The 10,041-nt window shown below is 45.0% G+C and overlaps 1 long non-coding RNA gene across 1 annotated transcript; it reads right to left on the bottom strand.

Moving 5' to 3' along the window:
• Positions 1-2,388: 2,388 nt before the first annotated feature.
• Positions 2,389-9,696, bottom strand: LOC148148144 (uncharacterized). The gene is made up of 4 exons (XR_015759324.1): positions 9,651-9,696; positions 8,911-9,017; positions 5,616-5,698; positions 2,389-2,478 (listed from the first exon to the last, which is right to left on the bottom strand). It is a non-coding gene; the product is annotated as an uncharacterized LOC148148144 (long non-coding RNA).
• Between the last annotated feature and the right edge of the window lie 345 nt (positions 9,697-10,041).

The following is a 10,041-nucleotide window of genomic DNA, read 5'->3' as shown; positions in this document are numbered from 1 at the left end:
TTTGGTCCAATTTGTCCATGCCAACGAGGAATCCTCAACAAATGGAGCCCCATTTGCCAGCTAATGGTCCGTATCATTGGAAACTCTTCCTCTTCATGTACCCAATCGGATGCCTTTCAAATGTTGTAATTGTATCAGCTTCCACTATTTCATCTGGCAGCTCATTCCACACATACACCACACACAGCTTGAAAACTTTGCCCCTTAGATCCGTTTTTAATCTTTGCCCTCTCAACCTAAGCCTATGTGATCTTATTTTGATCCCACCTAACTGGGGGGAAAGGACCCTGGCTGTTCACCTTATCCATGCCCTTCATGATTTTATAAATCTCCATGAAGTCACCCCTCAGTCTTCGACTCACTAGGGAAATTAACTCTGGCCTATTCAGCCTCTCCCTGTAGTCCAAATCCTCCAACCCTAGCAAAGTCTTTGTAAATCTTGTCTGAACTCTTTCAAGATTCACAACATCCTTTCCAGAACAGGGAATTTCGAACTTCAACAGAATTCCTGAAATGGCTTAATCAATGTCCTGTCCAACCACACAATTTGACGTCCCAGCTTCTGGACTCAATGCATTGACCAATAAATATAAGCATACCAAACACCACCTTCACTAGTCTGCCTACCTGCGAGTCTACTTTCAAGGAACAATGAACCTGCACTCCATGGTCTCTATGTTCAGCAACATTCCCAAGTACTTTACCATTAAGTGTACAAGTCCTGCTCTGATTTGTCTTTCCAAAATCCAACAGCTTACATTTGTCTAAATTGAACCCAGTCTGCCATTCCTCGCTCCAATGGCCCATCTGGTCAAGATACTGTTGCATTTTGAACTTGTCCACTTCTTCATTGTCCACTACACCTCCAATTTTGGTGTCTTCTGTAAACCCACTGACCATATCTCATATTCACATCCAAGTCATTTATTTAAGGACCCATTATCCATTCCTGCAGGACAATGCTGCTCACAGGCCTCCAGTCCGCAAAGCAACCCTCCTACCTTCAAGCCAGTTTTGTATCCAAATGGCTCGTTCTCCCGCCATTTCATGTTGTTATCTAACCTTGCTAACCAGTCTGCTTTGTGGAACATCGTTCAGTGTCCATATAGACAACGTCCACAGTCTGCCTTCATCAATCATCTTTGTCACATCTTCAAAAAAACTCAATCAAGTTCGAGAGAGAGAATTTCCCACACACAAAGCCATGTTAACTATCCCTAATCAATCCTCGTCTTTCCAAATACATGTAAATCCTGTCCCTCAGAATCCCTTCCAACAACTTACCTACCACTGACGTTAGGTGGACTGTTCTCTTGTTCCCTAGCATTTCCTTACCACCTTTTTTAAATAATGGCCACCCATCTTCCAGCACCTCACCTGTCACAAACAATGATATAAATACCTCAGGGACGGGCACTGCCATCACCTTCCTAGCTTTCCACAAATTTCTGGGATACACCTGATCAGGTCCCAGGGATTTATCAACCTTGCTACTGTTTAAGACATCCACTACTTCCTCCTCTGTAATCTAGACACTTTTCAAGTGATCACTATTTATTTCTCCAAACTCTCTAGAATAGAATAGCATAGTATTTCTCCCACCTCCTGTTGTTCCATAGATGGCCTTGTTGATCTTTAAGAATTCCTATTCTCCGTCTGGTTATTATTTTATCCTTAATGTATTTGGAGAATCTCTTTGGATTCTCCTTAAAAACTATTTCCTAGAGATATTTCAAGTCCCCTTTTTGCTCTCCTGATTACCCTCGAGTATATTCCTGTAAAAACGTGATCCTGTACTCCCAATTCCTCTGCCTCTGTCATATCTGCTCCAGGCAGAAGCAATTCCACTCCAGGACATCCCAGAAAGGTTTCCTCTTTCAAGGACCGGATTTCCCTCCCACTTGATCAACAAAGCACTCCAACGCATATCCTCCACTTCCTGTACCTCCGCCTTCCCCCCACCCCTCCAACCACAAGAAGAATATAATCCCCCGGTCCTCACCTGCCACCCACTAATCGCCATTAATCTCTGCTATGTCCGCTACCTACAGTCAGACCCCACCACCAGGGATATATCTCCCTCCCCAGCCCTTTCTATCTTCCGCAGAGACCATGGGATCTTTGGTGCTGATGTGCTGCCCCACGGATACCTCAGTCACTCATCCTGCCAAATGGCCTCGTGAGATTATCACTAGATGGATAATCCAGACACCCAGATAACATTCTGGGGCCCAGGGTTTGGATACCATCACAGCAGAGAGTGGATATGAATTCAGTAAAAATTTGGAAGTAAGAATCTATTAAAGACCATGAATCCATTGTTGATTATTGCGAAAAAAAATCTCATCAGATTCGCTAATATCCTTCAGGGAAGGAATCTGCCATCCTTACCTGATCTGGCACACATGTGACTCCAGACCCACAGCAATGTGGCTGACTCTTTACTGCCCTTTGGGCCCAGCCAGTGACACCCTCATCCTGTGAATGAATAACAAAGAAGGTCAAGTCTTGTACACAACCATACTATTCTTACAGAGAAGTCATCTCTTAGTAAATTTGCTTCTCAACTCCCTGCTGACTATTGGGGAAGGGGGGGCTCAATAGTACCATCCCAATAAGGAGATCATCCCTTTCTTATTTCTCAGTTCCACCTGTATCACCTGCCTGGATGTACTCCCAGGAATACCCTCTTGAAGCCCAGCTGTAATGTTATCCCTAATCAAAAATATCTCTCCCCTTGCTCTGTTGCCCCCTTTCTATCTTTGCTGTAGCATCTATACATTGGAACATTAAGCTGCTGGTCCTATCCATCTCTGAGTCATGCCTCTGTAATTGCTATAATATCCCAGTGCCATGTTCAAAACCATATCCTGACCTCCTCTGCCCGACCTACCGGGCCTCCTGCATTGAAATAAATGCAGTGTAACTGCTCATTCTGTGCCTTGCCCTTGTCTGCTTTGACTGTTTGACGTCCGAACTGTACCAGCGTCAGACTTAGCTCTTCCTCACTCTCTCTCTCTCTGGGTTTACCCATATTCCTTCACTGGTTTAATGCCTCCTGAATAGCACGAGCAACTGTTCCCTTCCAGTGCAGGTACAATCCATCCTTCTGATGGAGGTCAATTCTACCCCACAAGAGATTCCAATGATCCAATAATGTGAACTCTTCTATTCCTATGTCATTGATACCAATAAACAACAGCCTCCCCTCAAAATGGTTATTCTCCCCTTTAAGAATATTCAGCTCCCTCTCTGAGACATCCTTATACAAAAATTACACATTCGAATAATAAACCTTATACTCATCACATCATCATAAAAGGATTACATGACACATTGAAGGTTTGGGGAGACCTTTTGCGAGAATGCGATGATTCAAAGGAGAATTTTTAAGCAGCAAATGGGATTTATCTGGAACACAATGCGAATATCCAGATCCTGATATACTGAGTAATTCAATCAGAGTTTGGCAGAATATTTACTGAGATTACCATCTGAATGTCCACCTGTAATATCCTGTAATACAAGTTTATAAAATCTGTCACTACCAGTTCAAGTTAGAAACCCACACCATTCCCTCCTTGTGGCCCAGGATGACTGTACATATTACCCTTGATGACATCAGCAGTCAACTAAGGGGGAAATCTGTGGGTTTCTAGGAGATTCCAACTTGAGATCTCATGTGACTGAACACATAAGACAGGTTGGAGAAAATGATCCAAGCGTCAGTGAGATATGGGGAACAAGAATGACTTTCTTTTCTTTCATTCCGTGCTGCCGCTCTGCCTCATCAATAAGACATGGGTGTGAAAGGCTAATGCCTAACGATGGGCAAGTTGTCTCCATCCTGACCAATGGGTAGGAAGATCCTCTCAATCACTCCAAAGCGTATCCCTAAAAAGATAGCAACTCTGTCTGCTTCCCACTGCCCAGTGCTCCCAGTAAATGTTTGGAAGAATGGGAAGGGGGGATATCTCCTAGAAAAGGCATAACTGTAAAAATGTCTAGGAGGATTATGAAAAGAGAGAGATGCACAGGAGAAGGGGGCAACAAGTTGCCAGATAGGGCGTAACTTGGAAAAGTGGGAAGTTGCTCATTTTGGAGGAGATAATAAAAGAACAAAGTACTATTTAAATGGTGGAAACTGTAGAAAGCTGCACAACAAAGGGACCAGGGGTAATTGTTCAGGAAACACAGAAAGCTACCACACAGTTACAACAGGGAATCAGCAAGGGGAATGGAATGTTTTGTTTCAAAGGTTTTTAGTATTAGAGTTTGGAATATATACCTGAGAGTAACGTGTGGAAGTGCTGGTGAGACCACCATATCTGCAGTAATGAGAACAGTTTTGGTCTCTTTAGATAAGGAAATATGTCACTTTATTGGAGGCATTTCAGGGAAGATTCAATTAGATGATTCCTGGTTTGGAGGCATTATCTTTTAAATAAAGGCTGAAAAGGTTGGGACTCTACTCACTGGATTTTGGAGAAAGAGAGGAGATCTCATTGAGACAGATGGGATTCTTTAGGGGTTTGACAGGATAAATACAGAGAGGATGTGTCTGAGGGTAAATACTGAGAGGGGAGTCTGAAACCAGATTCTGAGTCACGGAATCAAGGGTTCTGTTTTGGATTCAAGGTTAAGGCGACACAGACACGGGTAACGGGTTTCAGTGGCAATGGAGCTGGGGTGAGGTGGAGAAAAGCGTTTAAGAGACTGGAATTCCTGGTTGTTGTGATTGTGTGGATGTCTGATCAGAAGGTCATCTTGGGGTCAGATATAACAGCAATATTGTGAAGAATGTAGTTCTGTCTCAGAGAGTTCCCAGTGAGAGGGAGGGGCTCAGCAGAAAGGTAAAGGGAAGGCAATGGGTTTAACCGTGACAATGTTTCATTGGAGGAAATTGCAGCTAATCGAGTAGTGGGAATGTGGTAAGCAGTTTGATAACTGAGTAACAGTGGAGTAATGGAGAGGGATGATGGGGAGGGAGAGCTGGGCATCGTCAGTGTACATGTCAAACCTAACACAGTGTTTTTGGACGATATCACCTCCTGGCACTATGTACGTGAGATAGAGGAGAGACCAAGGATAGATCATTGAGGGACACCAAATGCAAGGAATTCAGAAAGGAAATAGAGAGTGGAGATGGAGCAGGATTTTCCAACAACGGTGAGGTCAAATATTAGTTTTTCACAGAATGGGAGAGAAGGACATAACCAGAAAAGACCAACAGACAGAACAAGGAACAATATCTATGAATTGGCGAGGGGGGGGGGGGGGGGTGATGAGGCGGCAGCGGAGGAAAGAGTGTTGGAAAGTGAGTTTAGTGAGATTAGAGTAAAGGGTCAAGTTAAGCTCTGATAAGGCTTGACAAGAGATGGAGAAAGATGTAGGTTTAGGACAAAAACCAGGAACATCACCTGAGGCAGTTTGGCTCAGTGGGCTAGTGGGAGGGAGAGAAACAGCAGATCGGATTATCTCAGTCTCAGTGACAGAGAAACTCCATGTGCTCCTCACTCATTGTTGGAGGGGAGGATGGAGGAGACAGGATGATGGACAGTGTTTCACAAAGAAACAAAACCAGGGTTAGTGATATTTAAAATGAGTGAACAAACCTGATGTATTCAGCTTTTATCCAGAATATTAAAACAAATGACTGAAGTCCTGGTTCGAATCCCATCTTGGCAGATGGTGGAATCTGAATTCAAGAGAAAAAAACAACGTATTAGGAATCTCCTGATCTCCATGAAACCATTGTCAATGGCGAAAAAAATCCTGCCAACCTGTCAGCGGCCCAGCCAGCCACTCACTGTACTAATCACTGCAAAGTCTCAACACAGGAATGAAACTGGATGGACCATGTGGCATCTAAGAAGGCACCAGAAATTACAACCACAGAATCAGCCCTCTCGATGGTGCTACGTCCTCCTCACTAACATATGGTTTTTGGTGCCAAAATGTGGACAGCTGTCTCACAGACTAGTCAAGGAACCGCCTGACATAGTCATACTCACGGAATCATCCCTTACAAACAATGACCGGACACCACCATCACCATATCTAGATATCGAGAATGTGGTGCTGGAAAAGCACAACAGTCAGGCAGCATCCGAGGAGCAGGAGAATCGACGTTTGGAGCCTAAGCCCTTCATCAGCCTGACCTGCTGTGCTTTTCCAGCACCAGACTCTTGACTCTGATCTCCAGCATCTGCAGTGTTCCCTTTCTCCTGAAATCTCTGGATATGTCCTGTCCCGCCGGCAGGACAGACCAGGCAGAGGTGGTGGCACAGTGGTGTACAGACAGGGAGGATTTGCCCTAGGGGTACACAGCATTGACTCCGGAGACCAGGATGTCTCATGGCTCCTGCTGATTACCATATACTGTACTGGCTGATGAATCAGTTCTCCTTCATGTTGAACAACATTTGGAGGAAGCACTCAGGCAATAAAATGGTGTCAAACGTACTCTTGGGTACAGGATTTTAAGGTCCACAATCGAGACTAGTTCTGCAACAGAATTACTGACTGAGCTGGCCAGGTCCTAAAGGACATAGCTGCTCAACTGAGTCTGCAGCGGGTGGTGAGGGAACCAACAAGAGGGAAAAACATACTTGATCTCATTGTTATGAATTGACCAGCTGCAGATACATCTGTCCATGACAGTATCAGTAAGAGCGACCATCACACATTTCCTTTGGAGACAAAGTCTTGGCTTAAAGTTGAGAAAAACCTCCATTGTGTTGAGTGACACTATCACCGTTCTAATGGGGACAGACTTTGAACAGATGTAGGATCTCAAACTGGATATCTCTGAGGCACTGTGGGACATCAACAGCAGTAGAACTGTACTCCAGCACAATCTGTAATCTCATGGGTTTGTAAATCCCGGTCTCACCCATCACAATGGACAGGAAAGGAGGGCATGCCATGAGCAGCACCAGGCAGACTTAAAACTGAAGTGCCAACCTGGTGAAGCTATCAAACGGAACTACTTGCATATCAAACAGCATCAGCAGCAAGCAACAGAGCTAAGTGATCCTACATCCAATGGATCAGATCGGAACTCTGCAGTTCTGCCACACCCAGTTGTGAACGGTGATGGACAATTAAACAACTCACTGGAGGAAACATCACAGAAATCCCCACCCTTACTGATGGAGGGGCCTCACACATCCATGCACCAGATAAGATGACAGCATCTGCAGCAATCTTCAGCCGGAAGTGCAAAGTGGGATGATCCATCTCAGCCTTCTCCAGTGGTTTCTAACATCACAGATGTGAGTTTTAAGCCAGATCGATTCAGTTTGAATAACATCAAGAAATGGTTAAGTAGTACAAAGGCTACGGGCCCTGCTAACATTCTGGCAATAATACTGATGGCTTGTGCTCCAGAACTTGCCACCCACCAAGCCATGTACCGGTCCAGCACTGGCATCTACCAACAATGTGGAACATTGCCCAGGGATGTTCAACACAACAACACAGGGCAATCCAACCCAGGCAATTTCCCTCTGTCAGTCCACACTCGATCAGCAGTAAAGTGATGGAAAATGTCATCTACAGGGCTACCAATCAGCAGCTGCTCAGCAACAGCCAGCTGAGCGACACTCATTTTAGGCTCCACCATGGCAACTCGGGTCCCGATTGTGGTACCGCCCTGATTCACAATCTGGCAACCAGCTGAATCCCAGAGGTGAGGTGAGAGTGACAGCTCAGTCCCACTCCAAGACCACTAATTCGAGCTGATTCCACTCTCCTCTCAGCTCATATACTGAAACTCTCATCCATCGTGTGTTATCTCCAGACTTCGTTTTCCAAACACACTCAGGGCCAGCTTCCCACATTCAACCTCCCTGTAATCTCAAGAAAGTCTTAATCGCTGCTTGTTGATTCATCAAAAGGCTCCTAATTAGAATCAACAGCATACAGCCATAGAGATGTACAGCAAGTAAACAGACCCTTCGGTTCAACCCATCCATGCCGACCAGATACCCCAACCCAATCTAGTCTCACCTGCCAGCACCTGGCCAATATCCCTCAATTTAAAATTCTCACACTTGATTTAATTCCTGGCTGTGATAATCCCTAAGGTATTATCCCTACTGCGAATCCTCTACAAGGATGCCTGCCTTGAAGAAGTTTTCCTCCTCTCTCTACAAGAATCTCAGGGAGTCTCTCTCCCACTGCAACTCCCAGGTCATTTCCTCTGCCCTGAAGCTCATCAACCACGTCCTGAAACAAACCCGCTACTACAGCCACATTTGCTTACTTGTCCGACCTGCCCTGCTCCTTTTCCACCTATCCACTCCACCCTCTCCTCCCTGACCTATCACTTTCATCTCGTCCCCCACTGACCTATTGTACTCTATGCTACTCTATCCCCACCCCCACCCTCCTCTAGCTTATCTCTCCACGCTTCAGGCTCTCTGCCTTTATTCCTGATGAAGGGCTTTTGCCCGAAACGTCGATTTCGAAGCTCCTCAGATGCTGCCTGAATTGCTGTGCTCTTCCAGCACCACTGATCCAGAATGTGATAATCCCTAGCTCCCTGCACCACACACACTTTGAGACCTTGACAACACATTTTCTTCGAGACTCCCAACCATTTGTTAATTCATTACTTCACCTGTGTGGCTATTTCTACATTTGCTGAAGCAGCATGATCTGAAATTCGCAGCCAAAACCTCACAGGTCTGCTTTCCATCTTTAAGACATCCCTCAAAACCTGCTTTTTGGCAATGCTTTTGGTCACCTGACCTAATATCTCCATCTCTGGCCTTATGTCTAAAGTTCTCAATAGTATTTTTGTGAAATTATAAGCATGATAATAAAAATATGAACTGTTGTTGATTTGGACATTATTCATTCAGCAACAGTGATGATTTGAAAATAACCTATAATGCCACTTACCCAACCACACTGTGAGAGCACCTTCACCACACAAACTGCAGCTGTACAAGAAAGTCAAACATCATCCTCTCCACAGGCATCAGGGCTTTGGCATTAATCACTGGTATCTGTGGAAGGAGAAACACAGTTGATGTTTCAGGGAATGCAAAATGCATTACGGGAATGAAAATGGTGCAGAATTTGATAGTCAGAAATGGAAGGAAAGTACACTTGCTTATTGGAAAAAAGAATTCTTGACTGTCAAAAATATTTTAGAAAATAATCTGATAATAGAGCAGCACATGGTCAGGGGCTGGGCCGCAGTGAAAAACTAATTTACAAAGGGTCTATAAAAGTAACAATACAGTCGTAAACAGACCAAAAATACACCCATGGTTCGAGACTGAGGAAGCTAGATATTGACAAAGTGGTGATGAGGGAGCCCAGAGGTGAATCAGAGCAGTATTGGCTGCTATGATCCCAATAACTCTAAACTGGAGAAAGTCTGCACATGCGCCTGGCTGCACCTTGCCCCCTACAAAGATGGCGGCGGTGCACATGTCCAGTGAATCGTAGTCCCGAATAAAGATGGCGGCGCTCACTCAGGCCTGCAGCCGCGCTGAGGCCATTCCTCATTTACTGCAAACACGGGACTAGGACGTTCAAATTTGTGTTTTCCGACGTGCACAATTTGTTTGTAAAACCTCTCCGCTCATAGCAACACAGTTTTTCTCCAGTTCCCCGTTTATTTCTTTCCTTACCGTATCCTTTCTCTCCATAACTTCCCGAGCATTCATTACAGCGACTGCGCCGGGCGCGAGGGTGATCACATGGTTTAGTTTAGCTCCGCCCTTCATTCACTTTGATTGATTGGAGGACCAACCGCCCGTTCGGTCCTCCAACGCCGCCCACCGTCCTTTCATTGGTCCGGTGCTGACATCAATCACCTGGTGTTCCTTTGTTGGCTAGAGCATGCGCAGTGTGTCCTGCTTTAGCTGATATGTTGGGTAATGTGATGGGAGAGTTTGCTGAGGGTAAGAATTCCCTTTGTGTGAGCTCTGCAGTAGATTTCCTTTATTCATGGAGGGAATTGTCTTCCTACTCATGACTGTATAGCTGTGATTGATGAATCAATGCCACCTGAATCAGTAC

The sequence above is a fragment of the Chiloscyllium plagiosum genome, unplaced genomic scaffold (assembly GCF_037043375.1).
Source record: "Chiloscyllium plagiosum isolate Xiang-an unplaced genomic scaffold, Cpla_swu_hap1 HiC_scaffold_14, whole genome shotgun sequence".
Classification (NCBI taxonomy): Eukaryota; Metazoa; Chordata; class Chondrichthyes; order Orectolobiformes; family Hemiscylliidae; genus Chiloscyllium; species Chiloscyllium plagiosum.
The sequence above is the reverse complement of the archived record's forward strand: the minus strand, read 5'-3'. Positions and strand labels throughout refer to the sequence as shown.